General features: G+C 40.8%; 1 protein-coding gene across 5 annotated transcripts in view; it reads right to left on the reverse strand.

Moving 5' to 3' along the window:
- The window catches only part of CFAP299 (cilia and flagella associated protein 299), a 219,177-nt gene that overhangs the window by 119,174 nt on the left and 79,441 nt on the right, over nt 1–20,562 (reverse strand). The window lies entirely within an intron of this gene.

The following is a 20,562-nucleotide window of genomic DNA, read 5'->3' on the forward strand; positions in this document are numbered from 1 at the left end:
AGGTAATTTCACCTCTAGCTGATATTCGGTCTGGTTTTACCCTACAAACTTCAGTTGCTTGGCCCCCTGAGCTTTCTTAGGGATCCTTCCCAGACTTCCTAATTGCAGGTGTCCCTTCTTTGGTTTTCCACTCATAACAGTTTGTGCAGCCTCTCCTTCTGCTGTGTGCAGTGAATTCATGTATTATTCCCAAGAAACAGAAAATGAGATTTTTATAACTGTTCTTTTTAATGCTAATAATTAAGTATCTTTTCTCTTTCTAACTGGACCAACTCCTCAAATCTGCGTAACAAAAGAAGAAAATCTGTGTCCTTGCAGGCAAAGCCCCTCTGCAGGCTGTGCTGTCTTGTTCACAGACAGCCTGGGGTGGTACGTGGCACTGCCCTGGCCTGTCGGGGACTAAAGAGGGGATGGCAAATTGAGCTGTGACAACATGCTAATGAATATGCCTAAACCTCAGCGGGCTCTCCTGGAAATAAACTTGCTCATGTCTAAAAATGACACAAAAGTTGCTGCAGGAAAAGGCCATTTGTGCTGAACTCTGCTGAAAGGCTTTCTCTGCTACAAGACCTATGTGCTGTTTTCTTTCTTTTTTTTTTTATATGCACAAGGTCCACTAAATGTGTAATGCTACCAACTCATAAGTGCAGCCCCATCAAGACAGGCTCCAAAAGTCCTGGTGGCTTCCCCTAGCCTTCAGGAATAACCGAATATGTGGGCATCTCCATAAACCACATCTCTGCTACTCTTACCAGTACTAGTCTTTTTGTTGTTCGTTTGCTTCCTTTCACTTTTGCGGTGTTTTTTTTTTTTTTTTGGTTTGTTTATTTTTCTTCTCCTTTTTCCCATTTCTTTAATAACTAGTGCAAAAAAATTTTCTGTGACTAATTGCGTTTGAAAAAAAAAAAAAAAACACTTGTTTTTACCCATAAAACAGCATCTTTCTTTAAACCTCAAGGTCTCTTCCCTGCTCCGATGGCACCTTTTAGATGAACGTTACTCATAAAATTCATTCTGGGAGTCATCTGCTCAGAATTTGGCTATTTCTGCAGAAGAAACACACTAGCAGCGGGACAACTCCCAGACGCAGGGATGCTCACATTCTCACACTATGCTGGATGTGTTCTAAGACGCAGTGCATCTCTAGTACAACAACTTTTAGCAAAACCCAGCCTCACCTCAAACCCAGAGGCCCAAGGACTTAACTTAAACATGATGTCCATGCCCTCCAGCCTCTGCCAGCCTGGCACTGGCACCTGTAAGTGGTGACACAGCTCAGAAGGGCCACCTGTTGATGTGGACAAGGCTCAGCTGCAATTCTCATGTGTTAGTACATTTAGGTCTAGCACTACAATTTCCTTCACTGGGGTACTTCTCTCACCCGACTCAGTAACAGACCTCCCAGCTCTCAATATAATAAAGGGTAATAACCAAAATGAGGCTTTCCATACCTTTAAAAAGAAAAATATAAATTTTAGAGAATGATAAGTTAAAAAACATATCTCAGGAAAACAGAGTAGTGCCCAATATATCTATTAAACAGCTTCCAGTGATGACATTACAGCTTTTAGCACTGAGAAATTAAGACAAAATACAAGTTCACAACAGACCTCAGATTCAGAATGAAACTTTGAAAAAGGAAAATGAGAGGATCAGATGAAGGATCAAATCCCTAATTACGTGACATTTAGTGCTCGGTCACCTGAGAGGTGTCTGCACTCTCTCTATTTTCAGAGTTACCTTACAAGATTTAAGACAGTACAAAAATCAACCTCTCCTTCTGCCTTTGGTCCTCATGACAAGGGCAAATGGTTGGGCAGTGGAAGTTTCTACCTGCAGCTGAAACACAATAGTGCTGGGAATTCTTTTTTTTGCTTTAAACTTGATCTTTCAGCTGCATGACTGACCAGGTTATTACCTCTGCTAAGCAAGGTCTACTCAATGCTGACCGCCCTGGCTGTACAAACCGGAGACAAATGCTGCCATTGTGTGGTGTGTCACGGAAATGGAAAGGCATTGACAACCATTGGTTTCCAAAGCTGAGGAAAGAAAATGCTTGTCTATCAATTCCGCTTGTTACTGTACATTATACTGTATCTATTACCAACTGCTGACAATGACTTGTTAACATTTCCAGTTTGATTAGTTGAAGTGAAAAGCAAGTAAGAGTCCATTTTTGTTCTCCTGATGTCTACTGTGGTATTCCTGTCCCAGAAAGCACAAGACCTTTCCATTATCATTACTTTTATAAGACTCCAGGTTTTTTTTTACTCATACAATCTGTCAATTTTGACATGTCCTAATGCTGTACAAAACCACGTGTGCCACGGTCGTGCCGATAGCAAAACCCTCATTTCTAACTCAGAAGAGTGGATTCATCACAGAAACACCACCGAAGAGAAGCCAGATTCTCTTACCAGAAATGACCTGCTAATCAGCAAGCAAACTTTGTACCTTCCTGCTGCCTTTCCCACAGAAACCTAACTTTGTCCTATCCACTTGTCTTCTCGCTCAACTGCAAGGTGATCTGATTTCCCCCTGACCACAGAATCACAGAATTGTAGGGGTTGGAAGGGACCTCAAGAGACCATTGGGCCCAATCCCCCTGCCAAAGCAGGTTCGCTAGAGCAGGTTGCCCAGGTAAACTTGTGCCAGTGACTTCTACCAACATCCAGCGATCTTGCACCACCTAACCACGTCCTCTCTGCCCAGCCTGCTGCATCCCTTCCCCTGCAGCGGCTGTCCCACATGAGCAGTGCAGCATGTGCCAATGCGCTGGCTCGGGTACCTCAGGTAGGAGCCCGTCAGCCTCCTGCTCTAGTGGCCCTCTTGAGGAAAGAGGGGATTGTAAACACAACCCTATGCCCTACAATCTTATTCCACTTGTAGCACCTAACCTGAATAGTTCTCACAAGTTACATTCCCCTTTTATTCCACTGGGCAAGTCCGTGAGCTAGGCCAAGACCTGAGCCCACAGTAGTGTAACTGCTGGAGATGTAATTTCTGATCTAATAAGGAAAGTATTAACACCTCTCCAAACAGAAAATCTGTGTTCCCTGTTACAACTGATTCCTTCTTTAGCTTACTTAGCATTCAGGCTGTGAATAAGTGATTGTTCTAAGGAATATACTGAGTTATTCCACAAGCAGAAACTTGTTTGTCATTACAGAGAAAGGAAATGCAGGAAGGAAAGAATCAATATGCCTGATTATATCTCCCCAGATATTAAGCTCAAAAGCCTGTGACATTGTTCATTTGTTACATCCTCAGCATCAATTTTTAGGAACAGAAGGTTACTCAGAATTAAGTATCAATCAGTGATGTTTCCATAAAAAAACAACAAAGGGGAAGAGATCTCATATTTTAAAGGGGGAATAAGAAACAACTCATGACACACATAATAGGTTTGCTATAGTCTTACAAGAAATAGAAAGGCTATAGTCCTAAAGTGAAAAATTACATGAAATGAAATCAGAGAAACTGCAGTGACCTGAAAACAGTTCATAGTTACCCATATACACAAGCCTCAGTAAGAGCCACGATTAATAGAATTCCCAATCCCTGTCCCACTAAGCTGACAGGAAACCACACTGGACTACAGTTTGTCCAACAGGGACAAATTCATTCCTTTTCCATTTAAGTAACTGTCAGTAAATGTAGCCAAACATTTATACCCCATTCCCTTTCTTATTTACAACTGTCCTCCTGCCAGAAACTACAAGCATGGCAAGCTAGGATCATACCAACTGCATGGTTGCTTTGTCCTCTTTGTTCAAAAAGACAGCAAAATTTTTGTTGGAGATACGGATTTCTGGCAGCCACAGTACAGGATACCCTCTGTAATACCCATCACCTATCTACAAATCAGCACAATGCCTATGCACATACCTGTCTTTAAACACACATACAGAGCTGCTGCATACAAAGCTCTTTGTGTGCTTATAATTAAACATGCTTTCTAGGTTCTCTGCTTAATTTGTCTTTCAAGTGAAATACACAAAATCTTTGGTCACATGAAACCAGAGACTTTCCACATGCTTTGATAAATGTTACTATTTATAGAATTTACAGTATTCTTTTGGCATACAAAAGGTTTCATCCTTTCTCTTTTGTTCACAGATACTTTCCATAAAAGCAAACTTCACTGCTCCGCAATTAATGGATGGGTTCCGAGGGAAAAATGTAGATGAAAAAATAACAGCCCTCAAGGCTAAATCAAAGGAAGGGGAAGTGTTTCTGCCATGTTCCATGCAATAGAAGACAGCCCATCATACTGATGAAGCCCTAAAATTTCTTTACAGACACCAGTGACCCCAGTGAACCTAGCCCTCTTTGAGTTATATCATTTATCTTTCAACTGTTCCAGTCCATATTTTATCTTCATCTGCTAATAGGCAAAAAGCTTACCCAATAGCTACTGGTGAAAAAGCAATGCAAAATTCATTTTATTTTGCCTGAGGATGATGTGCAGTCACAAAAATAAATAGGCCTTCCAACAAATTTTTTCCTGTTTCTCAGTAATACAAAGTTTTCAAACGCCCACTGAAAGTGCCCAATGTTCTTTAAGTTCAACTCTCATGAGAAAACACTGAAGGATTGTAGAACATATTGTTAATGTAAACCTTGCCTGTTTGATCCTGACATGTTAGCTAATTTAGCAAATCAAATGCTCTAAGTGCATGCCATGGATTGACTTGTTGTGTTTAAGAATAAGACAAGAAATCCAACAGAAAACAAAAACACAAGGGTAAGAACTTGTGGCTGATGTAAAGCAGCTGAATAGGGTGCTTCTTTTTGCTGGAAAGACTTTAAGAAATGTGGTTTGCCCCACAGTGATCTGAAATTTTGCATGCTCTGCTTGAACTGCATTTGCCCCTACCTGCCGATGTATTGTGCACATTGTGCAGAAGATGTTTGGACAGCTCTTGAATAATCTCCCACTGCTACACATAACTCTTAGGTTCTTCAGAGTCATCACTTTATTAGTTCTTGCTGACAACAGCTATCTAATACTCGATCAATGATTTTAAACAGGATCGGAGTTTCACAGACAAGGCAACAGAAAGCCTGAGCATTTTCTTCAGCTTGTTTTTGGCAGACAACCCGACATTACTGCAGCTAACGGTTATATAAAGTCATAGAAGGCATTTTCCTCCAGTTAAGGAACACATTTCTGTGCAAACAATGCACATAAACAACTCTTAAATCACACAAAATGCAGCCAAAACTAAGCCAATGCCAGGCAGGTCAGGACTAGTATGTCCTTACTGCCTCCAAGTCACACTTCCCTGGCCTGCTGATTCAGAGTTTAAGCTCCTACTAAATGACTCAAGAGAACTATTCCTTGGGTTTTAGCTCTATAATTGCTCCAGCTGCATCCGCCACCCTGTCAAGGAGCTCCAAGCCGGCCTGCCAGAAGCGGCACCCTCCGTGAGCCTGCTGATGGGAGATGCCTCAGGGTGTGCTGAGTCAGCACAAGCTCACTGGCAAAGCAACAGCAGACATGATGGATGCTCGTGGCTTTGGCAATTGAAAAAAAAAAAGACTTAAATATTTACAAAGGAGACAAAGAAGACTGGAGAAAAAGCAGGCAGGAAGAAAATGAGACACAGATAACATTTCTAAACAATAGAAATCTTCAGAAAACATTCAGCTCAGCCAAGCTTTGATTCAGCTTCATCTTTCTACTAACAACAACAATGAGAAAGTATCTTGGGGTTAAATCCAATAAATCTCAACCATGCTGTGTATCAGAAGCAATTTTCTCTTTGGCAACCAGAATTTCACTTGCTGTGTTACCAGCAACAGGACAGTTCCCCTTGCAATTCTCTCTTTACAGCTAAGACAAAAAAAATTTTGATCTCAACTTCCTTTTTCACCTCATTCTGTAATTACTTGAAACAATAATTCCTGTTACTCCAACTTAGTTGAGGCATGCATGATCTACTTAAATTAGTTCCTCTCTCAAAACTCTAAATCCTCTCTAGTAATCTGGTTATAGACACATTTGACAGTGTTCTTCTGAACAGAAGAAAAACTTAGTAAGCAGAATCATGGGTTAAAATCTTAGTCACTATTTTCCATAAAAGACAAGTGTTTTAGCACCCTCGTTGAAAACAGGAATTATGCAGAGTCCTACCAACACTCCCATTTTAAAACTTCTTTGAAGGAAAATACATGGGTTCACAAGAAGAGAAGAAGCCTCCTTAAGCATCCTGAAACGCTACAGACGTGGCCGAGATATACCGAGATATAAGTGAAGAAAGTGAAAAGCAAAACAAAGATGCAGACACTAGCCTGGAAACAAGACAGGTGAGTGCTAAGGAAAGTCAGAGACGTCGTGGAGAAGGGTAACACAGGAGGAAAGGAGAACCATCAAAACAAAATGGCAAGAACTGATGAAAGATGCCAAGACCACTTGGTGAATTAAAAACTTGGCTCATTGTTTCCCTAACGCTACCCTTTTCTAAGGAATTGTGCTGACAATAGGAAAACTTAACTAGACACAAACTATTTTGATTTGTGGAGCATCTCCAGCCTTCCATGAGAAACTTACCATTTTGTGCATGTGTGAGCCCAGCAAAACACACTCCAGGTCCCAAACAACTTCCACTCTCAGGAGGCAAATGAAGAGAGAGATGAAACACATGGAAGAAAGTGCCCCCAAGGTGTATTCTGAGGACATGGCAGTCTCTTCACCACCAATAATTTTTAACACAGCTTGACATCCTTTCATGAGGGGACTAAGACCTCAACCTTCTATAACTTGAAAAGACAAGGGGAAAAAAAAAATCAAGAAAAAAGAAGATAGATCATCCTTTGTCTTTCTACTAACAGCAACACTGAGAAAGCATCTTGGGGTTAAAACCAAGAAGCAGTGACCTTCTACTACTACGTGTCAGTATTGCTCCTTCACAGGAGTCCAACAGAATGAGTGCCAAGACTCTAGCCTTGCTCAGGTGCGCGGGGCTCCCCACAGCAGCTCGGTTTGGATGGTAGCACTGCCCACCTGTCAGATATGCACTGTGAGCCTGCCCATGCAAATTCTGCAACCAGCTCCTACGCATCTCCCAGCACCTCTGGCTTGGCCATTTTTATTCTTTACTCACCGCTTGTTTCCCAGTCTTTCACCTTTTCCTCTTTCCATCCCTGCCTCCCTGAATTCGGGAATATGAATGAATCTTCAGCATCTGGGATATCAGTATCTGGGATATCTTCAGCATCTGGGATATCTGCATCACAGACAAACATATTCACGTACTAACTCCGCTAACTGCTTTCTCCATTCTGTCACCCTCTTCCCTGTAAAAATCAGTGAGCAGTTAAGTCACATAGACTACATACTCATAGATGAACTCCCAACACACATTTCACACACAGGGAAGAGCAAAGCTCCTCTGCAGTCCTTGAAAGCCAGCTACTATGAGCACTCAAATAGAAAAAAGGTAAAGTGAACCCACAAAATTATGACTAAACACACCAAAAATCCTGTTGGCCAGTCTGTCAGGTGCACGAGTCCAAACCTAACAGGCACCAGCACAGACCTTGGGTGAAAAGCTATGTGTGTTGCTATATCCTTTGTATGGCATGCACCATAACATCTCTGTGGACTGCAGAGGGAACTGGTATTTTCTCCATGTAGCTTTTCATGTTTTTCTGCTTTGCTTTGCCAGTACACTGAAGAAAGTATTCAAACTGCTCTGTTAATGTTGCTCTCTTTTGGTCAACTACATACAGAAGTTCCTTGTATGTAAAAATCCCTCTGGTAAGACTACAGTTAATGGAGAGAACTGGTTTATGTAGAACAGAACAAATGCACTCCTATGTGATAACTGAAGCAGTGATTATGAACTCAGACTTTTGGTTTGCTTCAGAGCTGCAGGATATCTTTTTCCCTGTTAATGCCGGAGTTCCAGGGCTCATTTCCCCAGCTGGTTTGCTTTCCCTGTGAAGCAGCCATGCTGCAGCTGACATTGACTTCCATTGCAGGGATGGATGACAGATTCTCTTTCAGAAAACCCCTTACAAACAAATGCTTTCAGGAACTTCCCAAAACACTGATTTGTAAACCCAGGTCTGCAGATTTAGTTAAAGTCTCCTCATGCATGCCTGCTTTCTAAACCAACTTAAAAGCACTGTAACATAACACAATTAGACACCGTTACACTTGGCTATCTGATACCTAAGCCTACAGATATCTGTAAACTCATTATTTGTAGATCAGTTCTCCTATGTTCCCCTCTCTACCTTGGTGGCTCAGTTTGTGAAAGCAATCATTTCAGAACAGGGCACGTACATCACTGCCAACCAGACATTTTACCTCTTCCCAGCAACTCCACCCTGACTCGATCAGCCCCTTTCAGTCCGAGCGCTATCTTTCAAATCATCAGCGGGGCTAAACAAGACTCTTGCAAGGCCCCAGACCCATGTGCTCCCACAGGCAGGCAGGTGATGGAGGGGGGAGTCAGGGATCCAGCCCCAAAGCAGGCCCTGCAGGGCTCCTGGCCAGAGCCCGGCTCCCAGGCAGCCACCCTCATGCAGCTCTGAACCTTGACCATCTTCCCAGCTCCCAGCACAGGTGTGAACTGCACCTGGTAAAGCATTAACTTTGTTCTCTCTCTCTCTCTGTTCACAAAATAGGAGCTGCTCGGGTGCACCTGCTCACGCGAGGTTGCTGGCACCGCACAGCTGTGAGAGTATACTTACGACAGCCCAACTGTGCTAAGGGGTGAATTCTAGGCTGCTAATGCAGTTGAGTGAAATAATACAAGGAGTCCAATTTTCTCATGTCAGTTAACCTTTGTTGTGGTGGATTTCTTCTTGCAACACCCGAGATCCCTTGCTCGGTTCAATTTGCAGTCCCTGGTGTAATGTGTTCTCTCTTAGACTATTAAGTTTAATTTTTCAAATGCTTTTGAAACTTCAATTATTCGTTGTCTTATATTTCTTGTACAAATTCTCAAGTCCCCAGAAACCGATCTCAATTTTACCTCACTATGTGAGAAGTCAGTGCAATACCTGCTGACTCCTCTTGGAAAGCTGTGGTTTACTTCATGGTTACCCACACATTCTTCTCGAAACAAAATTTGCATAGATTTCAGCTCAAGTTGAAGCAGATCCGAACAAACAGTACTGCAGTCAAAAAAGGTGACCAAATCTTCAACCAAATCCTAAGGGGCTAGTAACAACTCCCATCTCAAACAGGAGAAGGAAATATCTGAAATTTATCTATCTTCTCATGCACGGGAAGAAAGAACAGCCCAAAAAGATTGTAAGAAATGCTTAACTACTTTTTCTCGATCAAAATTAAGTCCAAATATTTATTTTAAAGGTCAAAGTGTGGATCTTCAACTGAAATGTTACTTACACCTTAATACATAGGAAGGTAAAATGTGGAAATCTGTCCAAGAAGCAAACGCACTAAAGATGTGCCTGTGAAAGGAGAGGCTTCAGAAGAAATCTAACCTTTTGTATTAAATAGATCCATGTTAAAAACCTGGAAAAAAATCAACAACTACTATCTCATAAGTCACCTAGTAAATACGTAAGTACTTCCAGCCTGCATTAAGAACAAAGACGGATCCTTGTCAGGAGGGCTCCCAGGCACTCGGTGCAGTACCTGAGGGGTACCTGAAGGAAGTACGAAACACCCACGTTCCTGTCTTCAGAAGCAGAATGTTTGGGAGTTTAATGGATATACAGACAACACACAAGGAATGGTGCAGGACTGACATGAATGGCGGAGCCTTGTTTGTGCCTAAAATAACTTCTGATGGTACAAGATGGACTCTGATGGAAAACTTATTCTTTATGCTTAAGTGCTGGCAGAGGGATTAGATAATACCACATGCCTAATTACACAGGCATGCATGCACCACTCCTGCCTGCTCTTCTGGTATGGGTGACATCTCTCATTTTTACCCCTGGATAATGAAAAAGAAGCTATTAAACGTAGCTCAAAAGAAAGTGAGAGCGCTCACTGGTTTCTATGGCAAGACATACCTCCGTGTAATTCCTTTGTACAATGACAGAATGATGGAGTAATAAGAACATGTATTACTGACAGGTGTAATTTCACCCCTGCTTGAAAGGCCATGACTTAAAAAGGAGATGAAAGCCTCGAACTGATGAATGGGAATGGAAAAAAACTGACAGAAATAACATTCACCATCTCAGGGGAGCTGAGTCACATGGGTCATGCGGTTTTCCGTTTGGCTCAGGAGCCGTCCTGATTTACAACATGCTCTGAAAGGAGCTGCTGGACGTTTGTTCTCATCTGCCAGTGGATGGCTGCTAGAATGCATCGGGACATGCACAAACATGAACAGGGGCACTTCAGGGGACTCCTCAGCGGGTGCGTGCCTCTCAGGCCATCAGCAGCAGCTACTACTAAGCAATTCTTTTCAATTCATCTCATGCTAGCCACCATAAACCAGATCCCACTGCAGTCAGTGACAGTTTCATAACCAACTTCTGCTGAACCACATTCAACTGGAACTGACCATGAATGCTGACTTTCAGATGTTATTATCTCTTTTCATTACCGTGATGACAGTCAGCTCCTGCCAGGGCCTTGTCACACAAGACATTGCACAGTTACCTCAAAAAAAAGGTGCTACCAAGGCAATGCACTGCAAAGACAATCCCTTGCTTGAAGAAAAAGGCAGGAACCACATCTCAGCACGTAGGTTTGCACTCTGGAACTGAAGGCAGCTGGTTCAGTGAAAGCAATGGAGAACAGGACCAAGGCAGGAACGCCAAGCCTGAGAAGAAGGAGCTTATTTGGTAAGAGTAATATGCAAGGGCAGGAGAGGGAAAGCAGAGAGGCTACCCAACAGAGACCACGCACCCATCTTTCCCTGTCAGACAACGCAGAAAAGGAGCTGAAGCATCTCATGGCCATTACTCATGGCACTAGGGGACTGAAAAAAAAGACAGAGTTCTGAAAGGGAGACAGAACGCTCGCAGGGTCAGCCTCGTGCTGTCTGAACACAGGCTCTAAGCAAGAAATACTCCATACTTACTGTTAAACAACAAAAAACAGTAATCTACAGAGCATATACTATTTTTGTATTATTCCTGAATAACAGAGAATAATTATCTCCATTAGTTCAGATTATGTTCTTTGACTGGAGTTGTTTATTTGATCATCTGCTGGCAGCCACTGAGCCATTCCTTGAGCACAGCAGGCACCCAGTGATCCCACGATCAACATGTTGAAAAGAAGTTCGTTCCCAGCACTGCTGCAGAATGCTTATGGCATGTCGAGAGAATTTTATTCTCAAGGGAAAATGCATACCTTCTCCTTATTTACAGGATGCTGGTAAAAAGCTAAGATCTCTTCTAACTGTGCAAGACCTAGTACAAGGGGCTTCTGGTTAGGTCCGGCAATACTATTTTACATACAGATATTTACAAGTGTGTTGTTGGAACTTAGATTCGTTTCCTTTTAAAGTCAATCATGAGACTGAACATTGTCATATTTCTCAGGGTTTTCTTGAAGATAGCTCGTTGCACTATGTAGTTCTGTGACTTTGCTCTTCATAGAGAAAACCATTTCCTAGATAAAGACGACAGATTGGAGATTTGCAAAGCATGTTTTTTTTTTTTCCCCTGGGGAGCTGTTCAAAACTTATGAAGTGGTGGAACAAACAGGCTTGGCTGTCTAGTGAGGTACGCTAACTTTCAAACAGCTGAAGTGGTGTTACATCTAACAAGCCAATATAGCATTATTTATCTACAAGCAACACAAATTTTACTTCAAAACAAACACAGATCAAAATAAAATTCTAAAATACTCACAAATGCTAATCTCTCTCACTTGCTTTTTCACTTGCTTTCAGATAAATACTTGGTACTCTCCCAGATTATTGAAGGGAACGCATTTAATTTTCACACAATAGCAGCCTGCCTGCCAGAGAGAAGAGCTGTTTTCAGGACTTCCAGACTTGCTGTGAGTTTTCAGTTTCAGGAAACACACCCAGAACCTAGATCTCATGAAACAGCTATGTTCCCTTCTTCCTCAAAAACTTTGCGTGCCCCGGCAACACTGTGCCTGGCTTTTTTTCCTAAGACATGTTCCCTGATCTTGTGAGTCAACCCTCAGCACGGCCTCAAGGGCAGGTTTCTCCTTCAGACAAGCAGCAGTGGCACCAAACAGGCATGATGGCAGTCCCAAGCTCTTCAATGGCAGCCAGCTGGCTATGAATGCTCGTTAAAGATCATTCTTTTACAGGCATCAAAAAGCCTGAAAGAGTTCATGCTACAACACGGTCTAAGCAATGAGTGCTGTGCACATCTACCAAGCATACAACCTCAACAGCCACAAAACAGTAAAGAAAGAAGGAATCAAAGGAAGGTGCTTTGTGAGCAGGGACTCAACATGTCTCCTGGTACCATCTCCAAGTTCATCTGCAGGATCCCTGCTGAAAACCCACTTCTGGGATACCTGAGAGTTGACACATGCATCATGTTGGATAGGAAAAAAACAAACAAACAAAAACGTCCCATCACTTTCCATACTCCTTGGCTACATAACAGGCACAGTAACAGACCCCATTAAACTTCATCCCTTTGAAAAGACACAATGATTAATCCTTATGAACATTACACAGCACAGCAGCAGTGGCCCATTTCTGCTCTCAATTAATTGCCCAAAATACTCATCAGATTTCCTACAAATTTGCCCAGGAACAGGACAGATTTCCAACTTTGGTCGTTAAAAGAAACAAATCTCATTATATAAAATACCTCACTGGCTCTTCAGTAGTGCTTCATTACCATACATAGCTGTGAAAAAAACATTTTACAAATTCTAAGTAAAACTGTTTAACTCTTAGAATGAAAATGAGACTGTAAGAGGTCTGAAACTAAAAATCATTCTTACCCCTGTTTTGCAAACAAATAAAAAATTGTGTCTGAATGCAACACTGACACCTTTGGTCAAACACCAAGTGTGAAATGCCCATATTATAAACTGAGCTTTTAAAAAATATTTTTCTCTCAAAAGTAAAACCACTCTTCCTGAACACACAAACGCAATCCTCCAAAATGCTGAATCTATTTGAATATTTCACTAATATATTACATATTGGTTTTCCATATTGTTTTGTTTAGGTAAAAATCAATGACATGTCAAGCTTACTTTATATCATGTTGAAAGCAGACCAGTTATTAGATGATATGAAATTATCTGAGATAAATAAAATTTCTAATCTGAATGTATGTTTACCTTCCTCTTCAACACACTGAATAGCTCCAGTCCTGCTAGCACTGATAGACATCACCCATACTGTCATGAATAGCTCCACTGAAATCTACAGCCTTTTTCATTAAAGCTTTCACTACAGTCAGTGGGACTGCTCTAGGTAGTACATTTAAGCAGTATGCATAAATATTTGTAAGATTAGGGACAAAGTCCTATATTTAAGATTTCTGTGTTAGCCAAGAAATAGTAATTCTGTTCCTGTACCAGAAAAAAATATGTTGAAACTACAGAGTAAATAAGCTTAGAGGTGAATTTTGGCCTACAGTGAGAATGGGAGTATGCCTTGCATGTCACTTTCTCCTTTTGGTGAGAGCAGAGCACCCCCTTAACCCTTTTGGAAAGCTGGAATAGAAGATACATTCCACTGCTTGACAAGTATTCATCTGTGAGCTCATGTCCCAGTTCCGATGAAACTTCCTACAACCTCTTAAAAAAGGCAAACAATAGTTCCCAAAGTGATCATATAAGCTATTAATTCTGAATTATTTAGAACATATTCTATTGCAACTGTATTAGTATAATTGCCACACAAAATGGAACATTTCCCACGTACTGTAATGTCCCCACATTTCAAGTTCCTGTGAGATAAAACCCGTCTATGTTGTCTTTTCATTCATGAGGGTTTCAGTTGATGCATGTGGTTGACCTCAATTGTTTTCTAGGTCTGAAAGGAATGACTTGTAGGCGTACATTACACATGTGCTAGGGTCATTTATTACTCTGAAATTCAAAGAACATATACAATAATGAAAGCATATGCTGTTATTGACTAGCTCTGTGATGGTTTGAATTAGGAGAGCACTAGGCAATTTTTACAATCTGATGATTCTTAAAATCAATTCTTGTAGATTCAAAATCATCATATCGGATGGCTCTGGCAGTAAACATTCACTCTCAGCGATCAGGTTGTCAATGAGCAACAACTTCCCCTTCAATAATTTATTTCCAACAAGGTCCAACAGTCCACAAGTGTGTACAAAGTACAGCTATCATGATGCTCAGGTTAACAGGCAAGGTGGCCAAGAACATCACTCAAATGCTAAGAAGGAAAATATTTAGGAATATTGCCTACAATGTAGAGAAAGCCCTTAAAACCTATTAGCTCTCCTTCCAGCTGTCTTGTTATGCTTCTGTCAGTAATGCTTTGAATGTTTTTTCTTACAGCTGGGTTTCACTGAATCTCACTTATCAGATCATTAGTTAATTTGAGCAAATGAAAAGATCTGTTGACAGAATAGCTATTTATTTCATTCATTTCCACTAAAAGCTTTCATGCATCACCTCTTTCTGCCTTTCTCCATTGCTGCTTTTAGAGGTAATCATTTATAATGTGAAAGTCATTGTTTGGTAACATTAGGCAGCCAGATGGTTGGGTTTTGTTCTCTATAGCTAGGAAAAGAGAAATACTCCTACTGTAAAGGTTCAAGAGCTGACAATACTAATAAATAAACTTGGGCACTAATGGTTTTTAAAAGTCAGTGATTGAAACAGAAAAACTGTTTTTTTGGAAATATCACATTTTTTCTATCATTACCATCATATTTCACTGAGCTTGCCCAGGTATCTTTTTATCACCCTGCTTATTTGTTTTACACTACCGGGGAAAACAAACACAACCTGAAATATGATGACTAAGTGCAAACACTAAAAGGCTCTTAAAACACGTGTGTGCTATTTAAGAAAATAGCTTTTCCAATTAAATCATGTGTTATTACTTATTTCCTGAGAACTGACAACTTGTTCAACAGAAGCATTCACAAAGGTTCGTGGGTATGCAGGAATGATAAAGAACTTTCTCTTGAGTTAAACAGACCAATTGGGATTTCGTGTGTAATCAGTTTTAATTTCTGTAATATCCACCACGTTCGCATTTGCACCTATGGAAAACTACTGCTGAGAATGTGAAGTAGACTAAAGATCAAATTCCTTGCACATGATGATTTCAAATCATTTTCCTGCCTTTATTTTCTTGCAGTAGCCATACCATCATTCCCCATTGCAGGAAGGGGTTAGAGTTGTCCTTCTTTCAAATCAGCACTTTCATCTCCATCAGTCACTCTCACCAAAATCCCTCCAGCCCCCAGGTACAGGCAAATCCAAGGGCCACCATGGAAGGTCAATCACACATTTGAATCACTAAAAGCCACTTAAACTTTCAGAAGACAAAATAAACTGGAAAGGCACCACGTCTGAACTCTGCTGCTGTTCCTAGAAAGGGTAAGACAGTGGCTCCCATGCCCTTCCCACAGAAAGAGGCTACTGCAGGCATCCCCATCCCAAGACAGCCAACACAACGCAATACCTGCTTGGACTCACTTTCCATGTGCCTAGATAATGTCTGACAATGAACTTCTGTAACACTACCTGAACCCTCCAATTCTTGGTTTGCTTTTGCTAGAGGAAAACCCATCCCAATAATTTTCAATGTGCCTTTTCAATCTGTTGGAGAAGCAGGAGCACTGCAACACGGTGCTTCAAGACTGGGAAACAAACCAAGTCCTTCTGTGAGTTAGGAAGACTTTTAGCACATTTTTTCCCCATGTATGTTTTAGTCAATGATTTAACCAAAATACACTGAGTCTAAAAACGTATTTTCTAATTAAAGCATTTCTATAGACGCTTACATTTCCATTCTTATCCTTTGTTTAATACACAATTTGAGAAGAAAGTAAATCCATCAACAACATATACAAACAACTCATTGTTTCAAAACAAAAGAAAATCTTTAGAAATATTTCTTATATGGTTGTTAAATTGTATTCATGCAACTTTCCTGATGTTGAGAACCAGTCTTCTCAGTCAGCAAACCATAGCTACTGTAGGAAAACAAAATGGCGGGTTTTGTTTAATTTATTTATAGTCTATGATGGTCTGTTTGACTGTGTTTTAGATGCCCTTTGATGATCCAGCAACACATTACCCACTTCGAGGAATCCTCTGACTTGGACATTTTATTTCTTCAAGCTGATAGGCCACAATGGAAGTTTTCCATTGCATGTGCTAGCATTTAGCACATTCTACCACCACAAATGCAGGAGGCTCAACTGCAACACACACTTGCTCTATTTATAGTTAAATTTGTAACACTACCTATTTCCACACTATGATTACTATTCTTTACTGGTTTTCATGTATTTCAGAGATCTACTAGAAAGCAAGTATCTTTCACTAATCTAGGTCCTATGCAGCAGAGACCTCAGGCTATGGACAGTCACAACAGCAGGTCTTTAGGAGTGAAAACCTTCTGGCCAAAGACCCTGCATCGTACATGTTTTGAGGGAGTTACTTCACTGTAACTCTAATCTGATCCCAAGAACGGGCTATCCACGAGAGACTAAGTGCCCCTAGAGCCTAACTTCCTGTTTCTCCTTCTCCCCCAATTAAAGCCAACTAGTGCATTCCAAGATTGTTCCGCAACGCAAGATCAACGCACGTTAAGTGGGGCCTCCTGAAAGACTTATTTCGAAATTTGTCTCATGACCCAAACTCAAAAGCCAACGCAGACACACCCTCATGGACATGTAAGCCATCTTTCACCAGGCCCTTCTGAGCTGGCTTCATACAGAATCAAAAACTCCTGCTGAGACAAACGAAACCAATTATAAGGTCTCTAAAGGAACTTAATTGGTCTTAAATTAATAGCCATTAAAAAAATTATGCATGTTGATCGAAATTGTATATGAGCCTCGAGATCTTCTGATGACAGTTCAAACCCTTCAAATAACACACCTGATGCCTTGCTGTCAGCTGGTCTGAAACCTGACCACTTGCCACAGCATGAGTAATTTGCAGTCATTCACTGCTGCTGTGACAGTAAAATGACACAACTGATGTATTATAGAACGTGTACTTTGCTTACCTGACTTGTGTTTCACTTTTGATACATTACAGCAAAGAATGAAGAAATCAAAGACACTCTATATTGCTCTTCTTTTGCCACGTTCTTTTCTACGCAGTGTCTCAGCTTTGCAGACTTCCCATCGAAAACATAGTATACCTAATCATGCATTTTTAAGCATTTAAAACAACCCATAATCCATGTATTTCAGTTAATCTAAAACAGTTTTTCTATTATACTGTACCTACAACTTACAGAGAAGGAATCTTGCCAAAAACGAAATACCATTTTATTAAGTGGTCATTATCAGATATATTTCTTTAGAATAGTTTAGACAAAAATAAGGAAAAAACACCGTAAATTTAAGAGCTGCCTCAGTGTGCTGTATACATTTTAAAATAACATTCGCCATTTTCTGTTGCCAGAATTTGATCATCCTAAGAGTGAAATAATATAAGTAAAACTACACCCTAAGTGTACAGCCAGCACCCCAACAATTGCTTTTGGGGTTCAGAGGACGCTGTATCCTGTGGGCTCGTTTCCAGGTGTTTTTATGCTCCGTTACACCTGTTGCCAACATGCCTCAGCATTACATACTATGCAAACAATGGCAGAAAATGATGCCTATGATTTCTGGAGCTGTAAGGAAAAAAGACTTCTGCTTGTCATCTGCACAATAAATCTGAACAAGGAGCATGATTTCCACTCATCCCTACCCCTTTTAAATGGAGAGAAGGCATACTAAGCCTCAGAGAGCTGCTGGACAAAGACTACATCTACATCCAGGAAACATAGTTACATTTCCTTCATACTATTCTCTTTCCAATGGAATGGAATTTGACATGTATTTTTATATTTCAAGGGCATAAGTGACTGATTGAGATTAAGTTATGATTACCTGCACGACTCATGCAATTTCCATGGGGACTTATTAAACAGACAAACAAGTTCAATTAAAAGGGAAATAAACACTTATAAAACACCATCTTTTTCTTGACAAGGAACTCTTCGTAGATCTTAGGGAACAGTAAAGGGAAACAAGATCACGTCAGCGCAATATTGTTGGTCATATATAGTGCAATCTTATGTTTCATCCAGTTTTCAACACAGGAAACGTGTGCATTAGAAACTGCTGAATTCACAGGTTTCTCTGAGTCAGAGTTTCTTTGAATAGCTGTAAGGAACAAGATGTAACCAGTGCTTTTATACAGCTTCAATAATACACTTTTCAAAGACAAAAAGGCCCAGCCACCAAACTGTTTACACAGCCAACACTCAGTGGGGAGAAAAATCAACAAGTTCCATTCTACTAGGCATGAATGTCATCTGATCTCCTGGTTGTAGCTCTCACAATACTGAGACAAGAACTTCATTTATTTATTTTCCTATCAGTAGAACTAAGTAGAACTAAGTCCCTATTTTCTATGAACATATTCTACCTAATTATTTGAATCAACTAAACACTCCTGATGTGGACACCAATGAAAACTTTAGAAGAAAAACAGTGAGAACGTTAACTGCAACTTGTTCAGATCTCCGTGGAATCCAAATCCATGCTTACAGGGTCCATCTCTCTTCAGACACATCAGGTTAGCTGTAGTCTCTCTCTCTGCCCCATTACCCCAAACCTCTTCCAAAAGATCAGCCTCAAGGTATTCAGACACTAACTGTGAGACTTGCCGCTCTAGGACACAAAAAAGGAGTTCTTCGGCATTGCATAATATTCTACAGCTTTTGTAAAAACAAATTATGACATCCATAGAGCCCTTTATCACCTTGAATAAACAAGCAATATTTAATGCATACCAGAGTACAGGTGAGGGCTAGACAGGGTAAACATACACCTGTGTAAAGGAGTTGAGATCTGTCTGCCTGCTGAGTAAGTCTGATCATAAGACTTGCATTGGATTTCAGGTGAACTCATACCTGAGAATGTGGAGAATTCTCCGGTAATTTAAAAAATCTTTCAGTAGTCGGTTGTTACCTCACCCTGCACACCTCACTTGTTTTTTAAAAACATTTTGTGCTTTTTAGTTTTTATTTCTCTTACCAACTATTCTGCATCAGGCTTTTCAATGGAATTAGTTAAAAGCAAGTCCATGCAGTGCATATTTTGAGACAGGCTCATTTCAGAAAATTATCTTCCCAGATTAACTTGACATATGCATAACCTGGAAAAGCTGATAAAACACAGAGAGGAAATAGGGAACTCAGCTAAGGAAGCCCCTCAGGATGACCGAGCAGAGCTGAGAGAGACTTCTTCCAGGTAGAGGCCTTAGCAGTTTTCACAACTGGATGTTTTTCATCCTCCTCTCAGAGAAAAGGAGAAGAGGAATAGGATGGACTGACTATATACCCAGAAAAAGCGTGTAGGAAATCATCTTCTGGCAGAGGCTGATTTCTAAGGGTCTGGAAACACCCTCAGAGCTCCTGCCAGCAACAGCAAGCAAGAGCACTGACAATGCTCACTGTATCAGGAACTTGTCTCCCAGATGCAATATCCCTGTCACCGTGATGTGCAGAAGTGCTGCTGACCCTTAAAAATAAAGGGCTGAGCCTTGTTGCAGAGAGTGCTAAAGCCAACTAACTATTACAAAAATTTTTGAGAGGCTCACATTTATGCAGCTTTGGAACAAGTACTTCCCTTTTCTTTTTCAACTCCTATTCCTTCAACAGCCCTGAAGTCTAGCTCTAAAGCAGGCAGCCCCACCAAGCAGCATTAAATCCTGCTGTGCTGAAGACCACCAGCAGTCACAGCAGATAACCTCCTTATGGCAATGTCATCACACGTGTGGTGATTTTTTGAGGTAGGCCACAAAGCCTTGTTTAGCCTTATCCAGATGGACTAAGAAAAGTTAGTTTTATGTTGAATAGTCTTTAGGAAGGAAACCCAAGGATTTAATAAAATCACTCATTAGCTCAGATAGACCCTCAATGCTATTGTCACGTGGTCGCATTCGAAGGAGGATGGGAAGCCATTTGATAACTCCCTGCCCCGTCTCTCATTCTTATTAGACCTACTTGGATGAGTGGGAATTAAGTCCCACAACTTGCAGAGCTTTCATCTCAAAAGGAGCAGGTGCAGGATATCACTTTCAGAACAGAGAAGTACACAAACAATATAATTCCTGCAATTTCAATACTGTCTGGCAGGCAGCAGCTTCAGCTTTCCCAATAGGCAGTGTTTTCTTTGGGTAGGCTGGTCTGCTCAGCAGCCAGTGTACGTAGTCTTAGAGACCAAGCGTAACCCCCAAAACCATACAAAATGGTGTAACATTGCAGCAGTAATGCAGGTGGCACTGTGAAGATGAAAAAAACCAGTTTCATAAGGGAATATCTTTTTCTCTGTTGGATGATTGACTATATAATAGTAAAAAGCAAAAATATCTTTTGTGCATCTATAATGCCACCAACAGGTTTATGTTCTAAATCACTTGGAAATGTATTCGCACATTGA

Source organism: Anser brachyrhynchus, assembly GCF_964034855.1.
Source record: "Anser brachyrhynchus genome assembly, chromosome: 4".
NCBI lineage: Eukaryota > Metazoa > Chordata > Aves > Anseriformes > Anatidae > Anser > Anser brachyrhynchus.